At 53.8% G+C, this 21,763-nt stretch overlaps 1 protein-coding gene across 4 annotated transcripts in view; it reads left to right on the top strand.

Annotated features, from left to right (window-relative positions):
- The first annotated feature begins 20,215 nt into the window (after positions 1–20,215).
- The window catches only part of ELFN2 (extracellular leucine rich repeat and fibronectin type III domain containing 2), a 51,857-nt gene continuing 50,309 nt past the window's right edge, over positions 20,216–21,763 (top strand). For 2 of the 4 annotated variants that reach the window (XM_032836606.1, XM_032836603.1), the window contains exon 1: positions 20,216–20,489. The gene's annotated coding sequence lies outside the window, so the exon portion shown is untranslated. Of the gene's footprint in view, positions 20,490–20,732; positions 20,932–21,763 lie in introns of those variants that run through there. The other 2 variants (XM_032836605.1, XM_032836604.1) reach the window with 2 other exon arrangements.

Here is a 21,763-nt window from a genome sequence, read left to right as displayed (position 1 = left end):
TAATTTACAGTTCTTTATATATGTTGGATACTAATCCTTTGTCAGATTTATGTATATTGAAATATCTTTTCCGCATTTGTGAACTGACTTTTCTTTCTCTTAATGGTGTCTTTTGATGACTATAACTGTTAATTGTAACGAAGCACAATGTACCGTTTTCCTCTTATGTTGTTTTGTGTTCCATTTAAGAAAGCTTTGCCCTCTCAGGTGGAGTCATTTTTAACACATTACTCCACCTGGCCTGATGCCATCTGTTTGCTCTCTTTGCAGCCTCATCTTCTACTAGAAGTGCCTCTCAGGAGTAGGGGGTGAGGAAGGCTGAGCTGGGATGAAAAATCTGTGATAAAATGCAGGGTTAAAAGCCTGGATTACTTGCCTCCCCAGGACAAGAGATTTGTATCCCTCACCCCTTCCTTTCCCCCCTTGCGGATTTGGGTTTATGCTGCCATGCAAGATTAAAACCAAAGAGATTAAAAGATTACCTCTGGCAGGGAAGGCAAATTCTGCCTCTGCTCCTGGAGTCAGTGGGGAAGGTGTTGAGGGGGAGGTCGAGTGCTAGTGATGGACCTTCCACTTCCTCCTCCTCTGGGGAGGCCTGGCCAGGTCCACCCTTACCTCTCTGGGTCTCAGTTTTCAAGTTGAAGAGCAGGTTGGGGAGCTGAGCTGGATAGTGAGCACCAACATGGGCTTTAGTGGGTTCTCAAAGGGTGGCCTGCAGACCAGCCGTCCCAGCATGGGATAGTGATATGTTAAAACACAAACATCAAGCCCCTCCCACACCTGCTGAGGAAGAAGCTCTGGGGAGTGGGGAGGAGGGGCAGCAATCTGGATTTTTAAAAGCGCTCCTGGGCATTCTGATGCCCACAAAGGTCTGTGTATGGGCACATTTAATTACAGTTAACAATTGCTAATTTTTAGAGCATCTAACTGCGTTCATCAGTGACTCTTCTAAAGGGTATATAACCACTCACCTGTCATGGAGGTACTATTACTCACTCCACCTTACCCCAAAGGAAACTGAGACACAGAGAGGTGGAACAACTTGCCCAGGGTCACACAGCTACTAAGTGGCTGAGCCTGGATTTAGATTTAGGGAGGCTGGCTCTAGGCGCTGAGTTTACGGACCACTGTTCATATGGTTTTGAATTCCCAGCACTGTGCACCCTGGACCCTCACCGAAGTCCACGGTCTTCATCAGCTGCTCCAAGGAGTGGTTGCTCCAAAGGGCTGACTGCCTTGGGGACCCCTGGTTCTCAAGATTCTTTCCCAACCTCCCCACAGGGTCTGCTGAGTCTGCTTACACCACGCAGGACAGCTTCCCGCTTCCTCTTCCTGCTTCCTGGGGAGGTGGTGGCTGGGAAACCCCTGGGCTGAGGTTGAGGGAAGCGGGTGTTTCGAGCTGACCCCAGCTACACTGTCAGCCGGACCCAGAGACAGAGGTCTACGGCATGCTGGGTGAAACGCATTCACGTCCTGGGTCGTTTCTCTGTTCAATATTTAGTGATCCCAACCAGAGAGAAGTAGAGGCCAGCAGAAAGCCAGAGGCACAGAGAAGGGGGTGAGGGAAGAGGAAACGTGTCCATTAATTTTATGATTCTTCCTATGAGCCCCATCCTGTGCTAGGGATGGTCAAAAATACCGACCCTGATGTTGGAAAGTGATCAAGGAAGAGCCAGGGCCCAGATGGGGAGGCAGATTCATGGGGACCGTGCTGGGGAGCTGGAGTGAGCATGCTGGGTGGGAGAGAGCAATCTATCACTGTTCTCTGGGGGAGCAGAAAGGCTCCTCCCCACCAGCCTGGCCCCACTGGGGGGCAGGCTTGCCCTGACCTTGGCCAGCTCACCAAGACCCCTGCTCTCAGGGAGAGATGGCATTCCCTGGGGTGGCTTGGGGGGGCTCTAGCACTCACCCCACTCAACTTTTCTGCCCCAGTTTTTTTGGATCTAGAGCCCCTTCGAACCTTTGGGTGGGGGCAAGGGCGGTCAGGGGAAGAGGAAGGACCCCTGGATAGAATCCAGGACAAGTCCCTTCTCTGCGACTCAGCTTTGTCATATGCAAAATGAGGGCATCAGCCCAGCCAGGCCAGCTGCACGGGGTGGTCGTGGTGGTAAAGGGGTATGGCCAGGAGCTGCCAAGCTCTGTCCCACCTGAGACGAGCGTGAGGTTGGCACGAGGAACTTGCCTCCCACGGCCTTGCTCCCAGACGTGTGCTGGGCTCTGCATGCAGAGGTGTGTCTGGCACACAGGGGCGGCCACAGCCCAGGGTCCCTGCTGGCAGGTGTGTACCCTTGTATGTCTACGTGATGGGTCCAAAGCTGTGGGGACACACGTGGTGCATGCGTGTGTGTGTGCACACATGTGTGCAGGCATGTGTGTGTGAAACCACACTGATGGCCTGAGCTGCTTGTAATCCCTTTACTCCTGCCAGCTGGGGAGGACCCTTCTGGGGTGCTGGAGGGGGTGTGGCTGGGTGCTTATGCCCAGGCCCTATCCAGCTGGTTATTTATTTGATTAATTCCCCCGCCAGCTGATGGATGCCGAGCCAGTGCCAGGCGCAGGCCCTGGGCTGATTTACATAATTAAAAACCATCAGTAACAGAGCCAGGCCTCACACGCCAACTCCTTCCTCTGGCATGACAACAGGCTGAGCCTCCGTCCTCCACCCCCGCCCTTGCCTCTGCACCCCAAGGCTCCCTCGCCTCCCTGACTCCCCCGCCCCGTCCTGCCCCAGGTCAGCCCACCTGCCGGGCCACTCCGTATCAGCCCCTGCCCATTCTGGGATGGAGAGACTGTAGTGTTCTGGGATTCTTGAGTCACTGGCTACGAGATTCTATTAGCCCATGGTTGTAAGGTTCTTTGATGGAGAGTCTCAGATTATAAGATTCAGCTGTGATCCTCCAAGTATGTGATTTTTCAAGAGTCTATTACTCTATGTGACAAAGGAGAAAAATGTTTGCTCTCAGCAGTCCTGCCTGCTCTTGAGGGGGTGGGGCTGTTCTTGGGAGAGCCTAGCTTTCCGTGGAGGCTGCCATGGTGGGTGGGATGTGTCCGTCACTGCTTTACAGAAGGAAGGAGCCATTTGTCATGGGCTGAAGGCTAGGGGCAGGGGCGGGTGCTGGGGGGTCTGGGCAGAAGGAAGGAGGACCCAGGGACACATGGGGGAGGGGCAGGGAGATGTCCCCTGGGGGAGGCCTCCCCTCTAAGAGGGGCTTCAGAAGATTCTGGATTCTGCGGAGTGTGTGATGTCAACCCCCTGGCTGGTGTTGTTTCCAGTGTCTTCAGAAAAGGCTCTCGCATTTAGAGAGGCAGTTTGGGGTGACTTGCGTGGACACCTCCCCCTCCAGGCTGTGTGATCTTGGGAAGCTACTCACCGTCTCTGAGCTATAGTTATCTTCTCATCTGCGAAATGGGGCTTGCTATAAGGATGAAGTGTTAATCCATGTGATGGGCTTAGTAGTCGGCCGGCATACGGTGAACCCCTCATGAGCAGCCATTATTGTGCCGGAGTGGGCGTTTTGGGGAGACCTTCAGTGAGCTCGTTAGACTTGGTGGAAGCAGAGACTCGCTGGGCTCTCTGGACAGGAGGGCTGGGTCTTCTCGTCTGCACAGGCCGGCTCCCAGTGAGGTCAGTGCTCAGACGATGTTTGTGCAATGAATGATTTTCTCTTCTCTCAGCCCTTCTCGAACATGGTGCCGGCCTCAGCCAGCTCTCAGCCACTTCCCCTCCAGCTGCCCTTCTTCCAAAACAGTTTGGAGGCTGACTGACCCCACACCCAACGCCGTGGCCTGGAGGTGCACCCACAGACTGTACCCCACAGTGCCTCATGTCAGTCTGGGCACGACAGGACCTCAGCACCTCAGTGTCCTGATCCAGAACCGCGGAACTGAAGACCCACAGAGCAGTCTTGCACCCTGCCGTGACACCTTGGGCTCCATCACGGCACAGGTGAACCACCAATCTTAGGTAATTAAGAAAAGATTTGTCATAATTAAAAAAAAACTAAATAAAATATGTTTAAAGTTAATGGTAGGATGAGGATGGTACAGCCACTTTGGAAAACAGCTTGGCGGTTTCTCCAGAAAAATATCGAGGGGTATCTGCGTGGTGCAGTGGGTGAAGCATCCGACTGTGTTTGGGCTCAGGCCAGGATCTCACAGGTCGTGGGATCAAGCCCCGCGCGGGGCTCCATGCTCGGTGGGGAGTCTGCACAAGGATTCTCTCCCTCCTCTCCCCCTCGCTACTCACACAGGCTCTCTACAGTGAATGAACGAATCTTAAAAAAAAAAAAAAAAAAAAAGAACATCTCTCTCCCCCCCCCCTTGCCCTCCTCCATGCTCATAAGCAATCTCTCTCTTAAAAAAAAAAAAAAAGGGAAACATAGAATTACTATGAGAGCCAGCAAGTCTCCTCCCAGGTATAAACTCAAAGGAGTTTGAAAGAACCCTGAAAGCAGAGACACAAACTCACCCTGAAATTCACGGCAGCGTTATTCACAAGAGCCAAAAGGTGGAAGAAACCCAAATGTCCATCAGATGATAAATGGCTAAGCCAATTACGAAACAGACATAAACATACCAAACGTGTAAAACAAACACATACCACGGAAGCTTATTCAACCTTAGAAAAAGGAATAACGTTCTGATCCCTGTTACCACATGATGAACCTTGAAGGCATCATGCCAAGTGAGAGAAGCCAGACACCAAATGACAAATTCTGGAGGATTCCACTTGGGTGAAGCCCCTGGGAGAGTCAAATCCATAAAGACAGAAAGTGGAATGACTGTTACCCCGGGGGCTGGGGAGAGAGCATTGGTGTTAAATGGGCACAGGGATTCCGCTGGGGAGGATCACCACGTCCTCGAGATGGACAGCGGCACTGGTCGCGTAAGGCTGGGAATGTGTTTGATGTCACTGAAATGTACACTTAAAAATGGTAAATTTCGTGATGTGTATTTTACCACAATTAAAAATTGCCTTCATTTCACTGGAAGAGATCACTATGTAATCCTCTTTTTTTTTTTAATTTTTATTTTCCAGACCCTCGTGTTCCAGGCACATAGTAGGTCCTCCATCATGTCTTGCCAAGTGGATGAAGGAGCCAGGTCTCCCCATCTGGCCCAATGACAAGCTAGCTCGTTCAGCAGCTCGTGGCTCCCATCCAGGCAGCTGCCGGAGCAGATAACCCATCGCTCAGCCACAGGTTGGTGGGGACAGGGACAGGTGCCTGATGGTGGGGAGATGGTCCTGAGCTTTGAGGATTGGACACAGTCCCCGAGTTGATGAAGAAGTGATTTCACATGGAGGCCTCTTTCTGGTGCTGTCAGAAAGGAAGATGCCACGCTCGGCACACTCCTGAGCTGGAATGCTGTCAGAACCAACTGCCCAGACCCCACTTTGGTTGCATTTCACGCCGGAAGACATTCCTTCTTGTTCGGCAGCAGCTCTCAGATGTGGCTTTTAATATGCTCATTGCTGTGTCATCGATTTCTCCCCTTAAGCAGTGGAGAGAAATGTCAAGGGCTGGGACAGTCAGGCTGTTGGGGAATCAAGAAATTTGCCCCACAGTCACTCTTGCAAAAACCCTGGTATCTTTTTATCAAATGTGAACATTTGATGGAGCCCGATTATTCTAGATGCTGACTGTATAAACAAGTCATGTTTCTTAGAATCAAAGGAATGGTTTTCGTTGGTGTTATTGGGTCACAGAGAAAGACTGTGAATCTTGGCCCTCATTACAAGCAAACAAACAAACAACTTGCTGTACACCTTCATTCAATAGCAAGCGTGGCTCAGGTTGGAAAAGCAGACTTTCGTTCAGCCCATCTCTTTTGACAGCTGGCTAAAAAAACGTCCACTCAGTGGCCTTGGCTTGATTGCACTTGTAATATTCTCAATTTCTCTCGGCACTGAATGAAAATCTGGAAGCACATTGTTGCCTGCCAGCTGCTCACTGTGAATCAGCTCTGAGCACTGGCATTCCCAAGCAAGTGCCTCCATCCACGTAGCTCTGCCCTTCCTAGCAGCCTACATGGCAACGGAGAGTCGGTCCTCATCTCAGTGGCCCCTTCCAGTCCACGTCGTGGCTCACAAATAATGAACTTAACCAAGGAATGAGGAGGACAGAGGAGGACTCCTCTGCAGCACCAATGTTAAGTGATGGACAGGACCAGAAACATTGTGGAGGACGTCTTCCTCATATACGTACAGATCAGGCTGTGGCTGTTGGAAAAAATCCAACCACAGATGTTTTAATAAATAAAGATGCATTCCTGAGAATATAGGTCTGTTATAAAAAAAAGCCTGAATAACAGAGATTTAAATAAGATAGATGTTTATATCTCTCAGATATGACAGTCTGGGCATGATGTGACCAGTACTGATTGGTTGCAGTTTTTCATTGTATTACCTGCCTTCCTCAACCTGCAGTTGGCTCCGCTGTCTGGTTTCATAAGGTTGCTCCAGCTCCTGCCATTGCAGCCACAGTCCAGCCTGTGGGAAGGGCAGAAAAACAAAGGAGAGGTATGCACTTTTCCTTTAGAGTGCTTGAATAGGAAATTGCATGCCTCGTCTCCATTCGCACTTCATTGGCTAGAATCCAGTCATATGGCCACACCCATCTGCATAGTAAGCTGGGAAATGTAGTCTTTATCTGGGCGGTTATGTATTCAGCAAAATTTCCATATATATATATATATATATATATATATATATATATATGGAATATATATACATATAAACATATACGTATATTTATTTATTTTAGAGAGAGGGTGTGTAGGAGTTACATGTGAGAAGTAGTGGGGAGGGATAGGGAGGGGCAGAGGCAGAGGGAGAGAATCTCAAGCAGCTTCCATGCCTGTCGCAGAGCCCAACATGGGGCTCGATCTCATGATCCTGAGATCATGACCTGAACCAAAATCAAGAGTCGGACAGTCCACTGACTGAGCCACTCAGGTGCCCCCACATTTCTATTTCTGCAGAAGAAAAAGAGAGTAGATATTAGGGGACAACCAGAGGTCTCTTCATTCATCTAATGAATAGGGTTGAGCCCCCACAGCAGTGACAATAGAGCAGCAAACAAGACAACGAACATCCTGTTTCTCATGGTCTTGACCCTCGAATGGGAGGACAGCGAGAGGAGAAGTCTTTTGAGGAGGAGGGAGCGGTCTGCTGCGTCCACTGGCTGTTTTCCTCCCCCAACAAGAAGCCCGGAGGTGGGACAAGGTGACTACCACAGCTGGCTCCAGCGTTATGTCAGTGTTCCAGGCGAGGACACGGTGGAAGAAAGGCCCACCAAGCATCAGACTTCTTTAAAAGGAAAAAAAAAAAACTTCCTTGGAAACCCACCAGCGGCTTTCTGCTTCGATCTCATTGGTCAGAAGAGGCTTGCCTGGCCACCCCTAGCTGCAAGGGAGGCTGGGAAATCAGGATCAGAATTCTCAGGATGGGCTGAGCACTGGACGCATTGCCCCTGGTTCAGCTAAGAGAAAGAGCGAGACGTCTCTACGAGGCAAGCGCCTATGAATAATGCCTCTGTGCTTTTGGTCCCTTCTCTGCCTTTAGGGACGGACGTCATCAATTTTGTGCTGGAAAGCTTTATTTCGTGCTTGTTCTAGAAACACGCCAATGGTTCCCCAGAGCGATGGCTTGATTGTTTTGTGTGGGGAAAGATGGGCAAACTTCAGAGGCTCCTCGCCACCGTCGGCCACGCTGACATGAGAGACCCCATGCTGGCCGTAGGCATGACGTGGTTTCAGTTCCAATTATTTCGGTTGTACGTTCTATTTTTACTTTTCCTCTTTCCCTTGTGCAAAATCCTACCTCTCCAACCCAGCACATTCCATAGGCACATCAAAATCCGAGTCATGGTGGATGGTTATGCCTTATTGGGGAATGTAGAATTTTCATTAATAGTTTCATCCCTACTTGATTGGTCCGACACACCATTTTTGTCTTACCAATCCATTTTTGTTATCTGGGGTGGTATGCCAACAGCAAATGCGTTCAAGGGCTTCTTACGCACCAAGCGCTATTTTGAGGGCTTTGTATATATTGTGATGGTTTGAAAACATGCTCCCAGTTTTGGGGGACACTTTTATTAAGAAGTGGCATCTATGTCCCTTCCCCTTTAATCTGGGCTGGTGTTAGCGACTCACTTGTCATCAGTGGAAAGCAGGGGAAGGGATGACTTGTGATTGCCAAGGCCAGGTAGGAAAAGGTGGTGTAGCTTCTGCCTGGTTCTCCCGGGACGCTTGTTCTGGAGAAAGCCCAGCTTCCTGATGCTGCCATGATGGAGGTAAGCAGTTCGGTCACCAGCTTCAGCAGAGCTAGCTGCCAACCTAGGGCAGACACCGGGCGCCAGCTGTGTGAGTGAGCCATCCTGGACATGCCACACAGCTCCCCTGGGCCATCAGATGACAGCGGTCCCAGAATGCATCTGACGGCACCCCCATGAGAACCCCAAGCACGAGGTGCTCAGCTGAGCCCTTCCCGGATTCCTGACCCATAAAACTATGGGTTTTGGGGTTTTTCCCAGATTCCTGACCCATAAAACTATGGGTTGTTGGGTTTTTCCCCCACCACTAGAATTTTTAAGCCAGAAAAGGAACCGAAGACATAGAACTAATTTAGTCTCAAATTTTCAGGTAAAGACACGGAACCCCAGAGAGAGAAAGCAAGTTGCACACGTTTTCACGGCCGAGGAAAGAGACGTGTGCTGGCCGGCTGATTCAAATATTCTGCCTCTTGACCATAAGGGAATGAGGAAGCAAAGTTAACAAACGAGTAGTAACACACAAAATGCAAAAATGTGGGCCGGCCAGGCTAACAGCACTCTGTTGAGGGAAGGTGGGTCCCTTTGGACCCACCATCCCCGATGGATGGACTTCGGAAAACACAGCACTTTTAAGAACCCAGAGATTTCTAGAAAGATCGTGATTAATTTCACATTTCAAATTTGCACAATGTAAGTGGACGAAATTCTTCCACTTGTTCTTTTCTCCTCTAAAACCTCCACGCCGCCTAGGGACGTCAGGGTTTTGAGACTGCATGAGGGAAACCCTGACCCCTCGCCTTGTAGCATCTCAGGTGTGGGAGCTGAGAAGCTTCTCGACAAAAAAATATTAAAGCCATAAAATTAAAGGACATCCAATTTAACTGTTGGAAGCACCTTGGAGTTCATCTCCTTCAGCCTTCCACCCGGGGGAAGACAAGGACAAGCCATGTGCAAAGCAACCGCTCGATGGGATGGTCCCAGTGGTGCCAGTGGGAAGCTGGTGATGAATGGCTGGGGACCCGTAGAGAAAATACGGCCATCAGATCACAGGGTCCGGCTGGTCACTGAGGGCTGAGAATTGGGTCAGTTTCATGGGCATGTAACCCGTGCGGTCACTCTTGCCTTGAAGGATCCCATACTTTAATGTCCTGTCTCACTGCTTGAAATCCTTTCTGAATGAGGGGTTCCACATTTTCACTTGTCACTGGAGCCTGCAAAGGGTGAAACTGGTCCAGGATGGAGAGGTCTGGCGCAGGAATGAGCGTTTCAGGGGAGAAGGGCAGGCAAAGCCTGGGAGCCAGAGGCAAGGGGTCACTTGCCCAAGACCACTTTTCAGGCAGTGATAGCACAAGAAACTGAACCCAGTCTTGTTGGATTTCATGGGACCTGGTCTTAAACACTTTGCTCTCTTGTTGCCTGGGACAGACCTCTCATGCGAGCTGCCTTCTCGACTATTCCTACAATCTCAGTCTTCTCTTCCAGGGAGCCCTCCTGGATTGCTCTTGCCTAGTCAGACTTGCCATTCCCTCCTTCCGTCATACTTCCTACCTGGCTGGGCCATGGTCCTTGTGCCAGCCTGTGTCCTTTCCATGCCCCTCCTGGCTAGAGTCTGCTGTGACTTCCAGGCCCCCAGGCCAATCCGAATAGGGCCTCGAACCCGCAAGAATTTTTGGGCTCAGTCTTTTTGCTGCAAACCTTACATGTAGATTCCATGGTGCAGTCTTTCTCACCTTCCCATCCCCAGAGCTGGGCTCCTGCCTCAGTTTCCCTGTCTAAAACTCCAAGGAACTGTGGGATAATGGGAGTCAGACAGACCTGGTTCACATTCTGTCTTGCTACTCACTCTAAAGAAAGCAGCTCAGCCTCTGCAAACCTCAGTTTCCCCATCTGTTAAGTGGGAGTATATCCCACCTTACCCAAGTGCTCAAGGTTGGCAACACCAGTGACGTGGACATCACGTACCCGCTGATATACAGGGATGACAAGGGCATCGCAGCTCTGCGGTATTTCCCTGTCCCACGACACATGATGTGAGAAAACATCAGACAAGCCCCAAGGGACAGGGTACAGAATCCCTGAGTACCCTTCAAAACTGCCAAGGTCATGAAAAGCAAGAGAAAAATGAGAACCTGTCACAGAGCAGAGAAGACTAAGGGGGTGGGATGACTGAACGCGACATGGTCTCGGGGCAGGATGCTGGAGCAGAAAGAGGACGTTAGTGGACAAACCGCAAATCTAAGTGAAGTCCGGAGTTTAGTTCCCAGCGTACCGGCGCTAGTTTCCTAGTCTTGACAAACAGACTGTGGTTACGTTACCATCACGAGAAGCTGGGTGAAGCGGACACAGCCAATTCTCCTGGGTTACCTTGGCCTTTTTTCTCGAAACCTAAATTTATTCCAAAATAAAGGTGTTGGTTAAAAACAAACACAACCTGCCCTGCTGTTACTGCTTTTGTCTGCCCAGTGCCGTCCTCCATTCTTTTGAGGACAGGCCCTCCCCTGGTGACAAGGGTGGGGATACCCGACCCAAGCTGGGCCATTAATTTGTCCTCATCATCCTGGCCACAGTGATTGGTCCAGGGGGTAAGCATGTGACCCAGGCTGGGCCAATGAGAGTCCTTCCCTAGAATTGTTCAGCTTGGATCCGGAGGAAAAGCCCTCAGTCTCCGGGTCAGTCTGGGAAGCTGTCAGCCTGGGCTTAGGGGGTGCTCCTGTTTCCACTGCCAGGGGTGGGGGGGCACTATGACTTGAAAGAACTAAGCCAGAAAGAGAGAGAGAGAGAGAGAAGGAGGAGGTTGATGGCATTCAAGATGGCTTCCTCCTTCCCAGTCTTCCTCCAGCAGAGCCTCCCCAGCCTGCCCTGTTCTGGCAGCCAATGTATCTTTCTTTTGAGTTTAAGCCAGTTCATACTGGGCCCGAGTTGGGTTTCTGTCACTTGCAACCAAGGAGTCCTGACTGATACCTTCCACTCAAATTGCTGTGAGGATTCCATGGGTTTACACAACCGGGCACGAAGCAGGCCCCCTGTGAATGGTGAAGGAGGCTGGTATCCTCTCCAAGGAGTCTGGGGCCTGCCCTGAACTGAACTCCAGCCTGCTTGGCCGTGGCTCCCCTCCTGGTTCCCCCAGAGCTCCCTGACGTCACACACCTTCCCACCTCCAGGCCCTGCTGGGGGCCTCCTCCTCTCAGGCTGGGAGCTGAGTGTGCCACCGATTGGGCTCTGCTCTGCGAGAGGCACCAGAGGGCAGGAAAGGGACCTGGGCCTCTGGCAGAAAATTTCCTCCGCAGAGGTAGGGGGGAATCCCCACATTGACCTGGTCAGACCCAGTAAAAGCAAGAGGTAGCTGGTGTTGGGGGATGTGGAGGCTTGTCTAGCGCCTGTTGTGAGGACGGAATGATGGGGCCGTGGGGACCTGGTTCCATGGGCCCCAAGCAAGAGGTAGTGGGGGAGCAGGAGACTTGAGGGAAGCTTGAGGAAAAACCACAGGCAGAGCAATCAGAAGGATTTGTGTGCGTGAGCCGGGGCAGAAGTCGCTCTTTTAACTGAGGTCTGGGCTGTGGGCCAGGAAGGGAGAGAAGACACCACCGGGGAAATCCAGCGGAAGCAGAGAGGGCAAGCTGCCACCTTGCCTGGGAGGTCCAGGGGAGTCCACCCGGACTTGGGCTGGGAAGGACCTTGCAGAGTCCAAAGATGGAAGAGATAGGGGCCTGGGCTGTGTTCCCCCCTGCTTTTCTGGCCATGTCACGCTTCTGTGCCTTGTTCCTTGTGGGTGCGCTGCCTGGTCCTCCGCCCCTGTCAGGCCCATCCAGAGTTGGGGCATCTCTTCCTGGGCGCGCTGTCCTTCTTCCCAGTGCCCCCAACCCTAGCCCCCAGGGCAGAGCTGAATTCGCTCACCTTCCCACTCTCCCAACATCGACTCTCCTCCTCAGAGGACTCTTCCTTCCTTCCTTCATTTGTTCCCTCAGGCGTGAACTTGATCATTTTATTCCACAAACGTTTTGGGGAGTGCCTGCGGCATGATGGCTTCCCAGCAAACAGAGGAGCAGGGATGGACCCCGCCCTTGCTTGCGTGGCAAAGATGGGGAGAGGAGGGGCCGGGTTTACAGTACACTTTGGAGGCAGTCAGAGGAGTCCTGGGTGGATCAGGTTTGTGGGGAGCTGGGGGGCCATCAAAAAGGCATCGGTAGCGGCCACACACCCTCCCTTCCCTGCGGAACCTCGGGAACACACAGCTACTCCCCCGCCCACCGGGACCCTCGGACACCCAGATTTTAGACTGAGAGAACAGTAAGTATAAAGGCTCAGAATGGGATGACCAGCCTCAAACACCCCAAGCATCCTGTGGCTACAGCATGGCTCCCTCAGCAGGAAAACCTGGGTGGATCGTGGCGTTGCTCCTTCCCCTCTGGGCCGTCTTCGTCAAACTGCTCAGCCTCTCTGGGCCTCATCAGTGAAATGGGTGTTAAGAGCAGTAAGTACCTCGTACAGCTGTTGTCATCGTTTGTTGAGACTTTAATTCATGGGAAACACTTGGCATCGAGCCAGAAAGAAATAGTAAACGCCCCCATTTCGAGCTGTTATTCTGATTCTAGGTAGCATGCGGCCAGGTTGCAGAAAACTCCAGATGCTAGAGTAAGGAGGTGGTGCTTTACCCCATGGAGTCAGAGCCGGGAAGTGTTCAAGCAGAGAACAAATGGGAGGAAACCAGCCAGTCAGTGCCTCTCCGGTCCCTGGTCCCTGCAGTATCCTGAGCCTTGGAGCTGGCAGCGGGAGAGCAGTGGTGAGCCTGGCAACAACGAGGCTGGTGACCTCCAGCCTCCCAGGGGCTGCCGGCTGCCCCAGTTCCGGACCCAGGCAGTAGAAATGAGTGTACCCCCACCCCCAAGCATCCCTCGGGGCAGAGCCAGATAGATGGTTTAATAACTCAGGCCGCCTGGCTGACCTTGTGGCTGCTGAGCTGGCGGAGACTCAGGCCACCTCCGTGCTGTGGCTGCAGGGCCCTGGCCCGAGGTCCCAGCAGAGTCCCTGGAAGGCCGAATTCTGAGGCCCTGTATAAGGGTGTGTAGACACAAATGGCAGACACCTTGGCAGCGTGGGGCTCTGCAGACTCTGGCTAGTGGGCAGCAAAAAGTCAGCTAGAGGCACAGTGACTGGGCCCCCCTTAGCCCCTTCTGGATCTTCCTGGGGGGTAACTCAGAAGGGACTCCTGGCTCCACACGCTGCGGGGAGGTGGTCTGTCACACGCATGCAGGCCCTACCTGAGTCGGAGCAGACTCTCAGTCTCTCAGTCAGACCCTTGTGACACTGGGGCAGCTCATGGGGGCTCTCCCTCCTAGGGCACTCCGGTCTGTGTCTGGTGAAGGCCTGGGCACCCAGGGCACAGACCAGGTCAGACATAGCCAGATCTGGGAGCTGCTCACCTTCTCGGGGAGTCACCAAGTATATCAATGGGGGTGGGGTGGGGCTCTCATTCCTTTCCTGTTGCAGGGTATGCTCCAGGCCTGCTTTACTGAGACTGGTGGTGGGGGGGAGGGGGCACAGGCTGGCCAACCTCTCCACCCAGGAATCTCATCTCCAAGCCAGACAAGCGGGGTGCCCTCAGCACCCTTAATGAGCTGCCCTGGGGGCCCTCCCATAACTGGATCTGTGGGTCAAAGTGTATCCCCGTGGACACTCAGAAGTGTAGCCCTGGGCTCTAGAGTGTAGCCCTGGGCTCTAGCCCTCATAGGCACCCTCTCCTGAGGACCTCATACACAGCCAGCCTCTAGTCTAGCCTCATCAGGAACTTTATGTACATTCTTCCTGCCCCGTTAGCCTTGAGCTGCCCTTGATTCATGGCTTTGAGGGCTAGAGACTCTCAGAATCATAAAATCCTATGGAATTAGGTTCTCCAGCTCTGGTAGCTGTACTCCTAATTCTGTTTTCGCCTCTGGCAGTCTGGAGGTAGAACGCAGAACTTTCTCAATTTCCCCCAATATCATTGATGGATCTTAAGCCCATGGGCTTCCGAGATGGCTCCCGATGCTACCTTCCTCTTAGAATTCACAGCCTGTGTCGTTCTCTCCCACGGCGAACGGGCAGACCAGTGTAACCAGTAGGAAATTGACAACATTGAGAATGTGTAACTTTGGAGCAGGTCATAGAAGACATTGAGGCTTCCCCTTTGCTCTTGCTCTGGGAGGAAGCATCTGCCATTCCAGGAGGGGTGCCTAACAGTCCTGCTGAGAGGTCCACGGGACAGACGGAGGCCTCCCTCCCACGACCATCACCAACCCACCAGCCGCATTCATGAACCTCTGTAGGAGATCTCCTCCAGCCCCAGCCCAACCTTCAGATGAGAGTGGCCCCAGCAGCAATCTTGGGAGGTTATGCAAGCAAGAATCACCCAGTCCTAAATTCCTGACCACAGCAACAGTGCAATAACTATTTTGTTGTTGTTGTTGTTGTCTTTTTGTTTTTTGTTTTTTGGGGTTTTTTTTTGCTGATACAAGCCACCGAGCTTTAAGGCAATGTGTTAAATGGCCACAGATGACTAATATGATAAGCACATAGACTTTTCTGTTTTTTTGGTTAGCAAAGAGTGTCACACCTTTAATAATGCTAAAAGGAAACAACCAATGACCTAGACGTTGATAACCATCAAAAAATCTCTTTCACAGCTAAATACAAGGAATTCAGATAAACAAGGGTATGGAGATGGAAAATAGCAAACGCTCACGAAAGTGAATTGATGCAAAATATCCATGAGCAAAATAATTCTAGGTGAAAACACGAGAGAAAAGAATTAATGCAATATGAGAAATATATAGGTAATTGTAAGTACTGATCATATGAAGAACCTGTAGACAGAGCAGGGCAGGGAAGGTGTTTGGCAAGGCAGAAGTGGGGAGGGGGGGTTCTGTTGCACGCTCCACAGCAAAAGGACTTAAAAAATCCCTTTTGGAAATGTGTGTGTTCTCCAAAATCCATTCAGGACAAGGCCTCCTCTGGGGGTTTTCCTGAATCCCTCCTCTCCTGACCAGTCATCTCTTCTCCTCTTCCCTCCCCACTGCCCACTTTCCCTCAACCCCAGCTCCTTTTTTCTCTTTTCTTTTTTTTTTTAAGATTTTGTTTATTATTATTATTATTATTATTATTATCTTGAAAGAGAAAGAGAGACAGTGAGAGAGGGAACACAAGCAGGGGTAGTGAGAGAGAGAGAAGAAGTCCAATGCGGGACTCGATCCTAGAGCCCTGGGATGACGACCTGAGCGGAAGGCAGATGCTTACGGACTGAGCCACCCAGGTGCCCCACATCCTCTCATCCTTACTAGGCCTGGGAATTTGCCCTCTGCCTTCAACCTTGCCCTACTCTGACCTGTCAAAGTGCCTAGCAAAAGAAAACCCTCCCACGTAAAGGAATCCCCCCCCTTTCAGGAGAAGCTCAGTCCGTGCATCCGTGTTCCACTGGGATGGCTCCATGGTGGGCGAGGTGCAGAGATTTTAGGAAGCGGAGCTGCAGGTTTCCCTTCTGGGTCCTGCGTCTCATCGCTGGGTCTTGTCTCCAGTGACTGTAGCCTTCATTCCCGCATCAGAGGCATGTCAGAAAATCTGCTTCGTGGTTTGGATCTGAAACAGGAATGGGACCCCTCTGCTACAAGTGTGTTTCGCTAAAAGCATCACTTAACCTAATTTTCTTAATCAACTCAAAATGCCATGTAGACCAAGTGAAAAACAATTCTTCTGAGCACAAAGGGTGTATCTTGCTGTTCCCCTTGAACAGTGCGGGCAGCTTTTAGCATTCCTGTGTTCCTCTGGCTCTTACCACTTGCTCGGCTCTCTGGGCTCCACAGAAAGGAAGAGTTTCTGGACAAACTGTCCTTGTGGCGATGTGGCCAGGTCCTTGGGCTCATTTGGATGTGAGACACATCTGGTCAACTGAGGGAAAAGGGGTCCTTGTTGGTGGGCTGTTAGAGGCGAGCTCCTGGGCACTGCTAGGAGATTCCAGAACAGATGGGGTCTGGGATCCAGGACAGGGGTCCAGGCAGCTGGAAATACCTGCCTGTCATCTGGCACTAAGGCTTCTGAGATGGTTCTGCATCGCTGGTTTTTCCTGTCCACGCATCACTCCACTGATGGCTTAACTAGCCCAGCAGGGGCAGGGAGAGGCACCAGGATTCACAATCCACGAAGATGGCACATGGCGGTGGGGAGACAGGCCAACATGGTGTTGGTGGGAAGGGAGATAGATGCTGGATGCCCAGAACAAAAGCCCTCTAATGTCCACTTTGGTGGCTTATTAATGCAAATAATGTATGAAATAATGTATGAAAAGCGTTCTACATGGTGCTTGGTCCCTAATGAGCCACCAAACACGGTAGCTACAATGATGGAGGTGATGGGTGAGGAGTAAGTTGGGGAAGGACACACATGAGAAAGAAAATAGTAAAATTTGATGCATGCTGTCATTCAGACCTACACAGAGTGTCCCAGGAACTGGTGGAGGAGAAGTAACTTGGCCAACTCAACTTAGGGGTCGTTAGGGGAGGTTTCCCAGAGGAGGTGGCCTTTGAGCAGTACCTGATGAAAGACTGGAAGTAGACAGGTGGGGAGGGGATATGAGAGGAGGAAAGGAAAGGCGTGCAGGCTGAAGGAACAGCAGCATCAAAAACACAGATGGTGCAAAGATTATGGGGTGAGAGTTTCATGGCATATTCTGGAAAGGGCAGGGACTGGTGTTGCTGGGCCCCAGAGCATGTGTGGGGTGATATGAGAGGATCCTGGAGGGGTAAGTAAAGGCCCAACTGCAAAGGGCCTTCTTTGGGCAAGTTAAGGACTGGGATTTGATTCCCTAGCACAGAGGGCATACCATTTGTCCTTCTGTCTGCACCCAAGGCAGACATCACCAGTCGATCATGATGCTTCCTGCAGAGGGAGCACCCAGGTGCTGCTGCCAATCATCTGGCATCATCAGGAGAAATGAAACCTGTGGCATCCCTGCCTGGGGGCTACTGGAGGGTGGGGAGGAAGGTGGTTGCGGGTGTCCAGGTGAATGATGGCAAGGCCTGACCAAGGACAGTGGCTACGGGGATGGACATATGGCTGCCCACGTTTGTCTCAACCTTACCCGTCCACCTAGAGAGAGTCTAGGCAGTGTCCTTATCATCCCTGCTCTCTAGCCTGGCCAGAGGGCTGGGGGAGCTCCGTGTGTGTGTGTGTGTGTGTGTGTGTGTGTACACGTTAGCTCCCTATGGGCTCTATTTTAGTGAGGAAGTTGCTGTCTTTCTGGACCTGCACTATCCAGTATGGAAGCCACTAGCCACATACAGCTATTTAAATCTAAATTAATAAAACAAAGATTATAAACTCAGTTCTTCGGCCACACTAGCCCCAAGTTCAAGCACTCCACAGCCACACGCGGTTAGTGACATTGGACAGTGCAGGTAGAACATTCCCCCCATCACATCTCTTTCTCTCTAAAGTAAATAAATAAATAAAAATCTTTAAACAATTTTTTAAAAAAGGGCACTTGGGTGACTCAGTAGACTCTTAATTTCGCTCAGGTCATGATCTCAGGGTCATGTGATCAAGCCCTCAGCAGGGGCAGGTGCCACGCTCAGCGGGGAGTTCCTTTGTCCCTCTCTCTTTGCTCCTCCCCTGCTCGGTCCTGCTCTCTCTCTCAAACAAATAATCTTAAAATTTTTTTTTCCACCATCACAGAAAACTCTATTGGATGGCACTTGTCTAGAGAAAGCACAATCTGGTGTCCAGAGAGTGTGGTCCACCATGACCCTCCGTTAGCCCAGGCCACCTGTATCTTCTATGTAGTGGCAGTGACTAAGTTAAAAGTTTGAAAGTCTTTCCAGGCTATGTGTTGTAAGGTCGGTCTCCAGGGAGACTCTTAGAACGTTTTAGAGCTCAAAAGCACCCTAAAGCTAAACCAGCGAGACCTGGAGGTCCCAAAGAGGTAAGGGAGTGCTCAGGTAGTGAACCCAGCATTGTGCTGGGGACAGGGCTGCTTTTGTTATTCTCATTACACCAAAGAGGCTCAGAGGGGTGTGACCTGCCCCTTGTCGGATGGCTGGGAAAGTCACCCAGGCCGAACCAGAAGAGGCTGTTTGGCCGCCCGCTGCCTGGTATTCTTGAGATCATGGCTCAGTTTCTTGAGTCGGAGCGGATTTGGTGGGCCTCACCAGTGCCCACCTCTGAAGAGGTTCTGCCCACCAGAGCCGTGGTCACGGGAATAAACGAGGGGCTGCGGGGAGCTCTCTGCAGTTGCGCGCTCCATCCGCCAGGGGGCGCAGGGGCCGCCGTGTCTCCGGCTTAGGTGGGCGGCGCGGTGGGGGGAAGGTTCTTCTCGCAAGGACTTTGGCCCGGGACCCTGCTTCTTGTCCCTCTTGGGGCGGGGGTGGGGTGTGGGGGGTGCATACAACGCGTTCCGGACAGCCCTTGCCCTCTAGGAGCAGAGACAGCACAATCACTTTAGGATCTGCAGGGAGGGGCCTTGAAGGGTGGGTAGGAGTGTACCCAGCAGCCTGCGGTGCGGTTGTGGAGGGCAGAGCTGGAGCCCTGTTGTCCGTCTCCTACTTGGGGAGATAAAGGTGGCCTGCGTCCCAGTTCTTCTGCGCCCTCCCAGTCCCATCCCGGACCTGCTTTCCTGTTCTTCGTTGACAGGAGGGAGGAATTTCCGACCAGACGTCCTTGCTGCTCCAGTGAAGCCTAGCTCCGTGGAGTTCCCTGCACACACACACCAGGCTGTCTCACGCCTCTGTGCCTTTGCACAGGCTGTTCCCACAGCCTAATACATTCCTCTCCACCTTCTTCAGCTGATCAACTCCTACTTCTCCGTGGAGATTCAGCTCAGGCAGTGGCTCCTTCCGGGGAGTTGCTGCCATCCCTGGCCTGGAGGGGATGCTCCTGCTGCCAGACCTGACGTTCTGCTGTGGACCACCCGAGGACAGGCACGGGCGCATGCGGCCCCGTAAAAAGTGATGGAGACGCAGAGGACCCGCTCCAGGCAGGGCTTCAGTGAGTGGGTTAGCGGATCCCGAGGGCCGAGAGAAGGCGCCCGTTTCTTCGTGGATGCGGGACACAAGCTGAGTGTTCCCGCCAGGTGCTTGTGTGCCCGAGTGCAGGGGTATGGGCCTGGATGCTAGAGCTTTCTTTCTGCATCTCCTTCCTCCTCCCCTAGCTTCTACCCTCTTGCCGGGGGCGCAGGTGTGTGGGCATCAGCCAGGGAGGGGCTAGGGCCTAAGAAGTACGTCTGGGGGTCGGAGGTGGGTGAAGGGTAATGAGCCGCTGCCAAGGGCCCCCGCACAAGCGTAGATTTGGAGTTTAACACTGTCTCTGCGGTCAAGCTCGCTTTGTGACCTTGGGCGAGTCGCTCTTCTCCCCTGAGCCTCAGTTGGCTCGCCGATAAAATGGGAACGCAGCAGCCGCACTTCTCGGGTTGCCCACGGTGGAGCGCCGGCCGCCCGCGGCCGCGCGGAGGTGAGGAGGGGTCCACCCGCGGAGGGGGAGTCGGGGGCCGCCGGCGTCCCCCCGCGTGCGCTGGGGGGCGCTGCGCACCTCGTGCGGCCCGCCCCGCGGCAACTTTGCCTCCAGCTGTTGAATGAGCTCGCGACGGCGTTGGCGGGACCCGGAGCCCGCGGGGGTGAGCCGGGATGGGGGCCGGGGCAAGGCCGGGGGCCGGGGGTCTGGGGCTCCGCGGTCCGCGCGGCCGCCGCCCCCTTCCCGGGCGCTGCAGCTGCGGCGTTGGAGCCAGGCGCGGCCCCCGCCCGCGGCCGTGTGTCTGTGCGTGCGCGTGTGTCCGTGGAAGGATCCAGCCGGGAGAGGGGGCGGGCGGGGTCTTGTTGCGGAGAGGCCTGCGGAGCGAGCCGGGCGCCGGGGCGGGCCGGGGCGGACGGACAGACGGCCGGCCGCGGGCCCTGACGCACGCTGCGCCCCGGCCCCCTCCCGGGCGGCGGGCCCCGCCGAAGCAGAGGCGCGGCGACGGGGAGGCGGGGGTGGCGGTGTCTGCGCGCACACGCTCGCTCGCAGACACACACACACACGCACACACACGCACACGCGGGCCACGCCACAGACACACGACACGCACCGAGCCTCGGCCGGGCGCCGCGCACACTCGCACCCGCGCTCACACTCACACTCGCGCGCAGGCCCCGCAGCCGCCGCCGCCGCCGCCGCCGCCGCCGGAAGCGGCGCTCGGCCCGGATCCCGGCTGGGCTGGAGGTAAGTGAATCCCTCCGGATCCGAGCGCCCGCTGGCCGGCGGAGGCGGTGGGAGTGAGGACTGGAACCAGAGGGCACCCCTCCTCCACCGGTGGGGGTGGGGCTTGTTGTGGGGGGGGGCACAGCTGAGGATTGGAGGGGTAGAATGAGACCGGGAAAGCCATCCCCAGGGGCTCCGGGGTCTGGGGAATCACTGTGAGACCCCCCCGGGGGACCCCCCTGTGTGGGAGTGCGGGTGGTGGTGGGCGGAGGCGGGGTGGGAGGACGCGGAGGACGGTCGGTGAGGTGAGCATTTTTGGGGGGTGGTGCAGAGGCTCGATGGTGGACGGCTGTACCAGTCAGTGCCACGCCGCACCTCTCTGCCCCCATCCTTGCGAATCGGGGACCCTGGCCCCCTGTTTCACGGAGTGCTGCCGGAGTCGAGCAATTCATCTTCGTAGCTGGTAAGGGGGGTTTGGTTGGTGCTGCTCCAGGGGGAGGGAGGCAGGGTGGGGCTTTACCCCCTTTACCCGCAGGAGGGCGATGGATTTTGTAAGAGGACCAGACGCTGGGAGTGGGGTCCCCTAAGTGGGTGGGGACCCTGGCAAAGGCTTTGCTCCCTTCTCAGTGGTGCTGGTGTGGGGCAAGCAGGGAGGCAGCCCCGGGGAAGCAGCAGGAATCGGCACAGACTGCAGCTCTGGCAGGGAGGGCCACGGCCCCAGGCTGTGTGTGTGTGTGTGTGTGTGTGTGTACACGCCAGCGACTGGCAGAAGATGGGGGCGGGGGGAGGGTGGGCGTGTTGGCTGGTGGGGCAGTGTGTGCACGTGGGGAGGGATGTGTGTGCCCTGTGTGTGTGCACACAGGGCTCTGTGCAGGGGTGGACCCTGCTCTCTCTGTACACACACACACACACACACACACATGCACACACACACACACACACACACACACACAGAGTCTGTGGCCCAGCAGGGTTTTCTTGGACTGTTTGGAGGGGACAGAGCTGATATGCGTGTACGTGTGTGCATTTGGGGAGCGTGTGTCCAGGACAGAAGCAGCCACAGTGTGTCAGGCATGCCCAAGGAGAGACAGGAAGGGGATGGTGGCGCTGGCCCTCGGCTGAGCTCAGGAGGAACGTGGGACTTGAGGGTACTTTCTGTCGCTCTGTGCTCCGTGCTGTGCTCCTTCCCCTGAAACCTTCCTAGCCCAGTGGCCACCTCTGGAGGGCACTGCCTCCGTCCTCTTGTCCCCCTGCCCGCCCTTGCAGAGACACAGGTGTTGGACTGGAGTACGTGT

The sequence above is a fragment of the Lontra canadensis genome, unplaced genomic scaffold (assembly GCF_010015895.1).
Source record: "Lontra canadensis isolate GAN:19392208 unplaced genomic scaffold, GSC_riverotter_1.0 scaffold93, whole genome shotgun sequence".
NCBI lineage: Eukaryota > Metazoa > Chordata > Mammalia > Carnivora > Mustelidae > Lontra > Lontra canadensis.
This window is presented reverse-complemented; position numbering and strand designations above follow the sequence as displayed.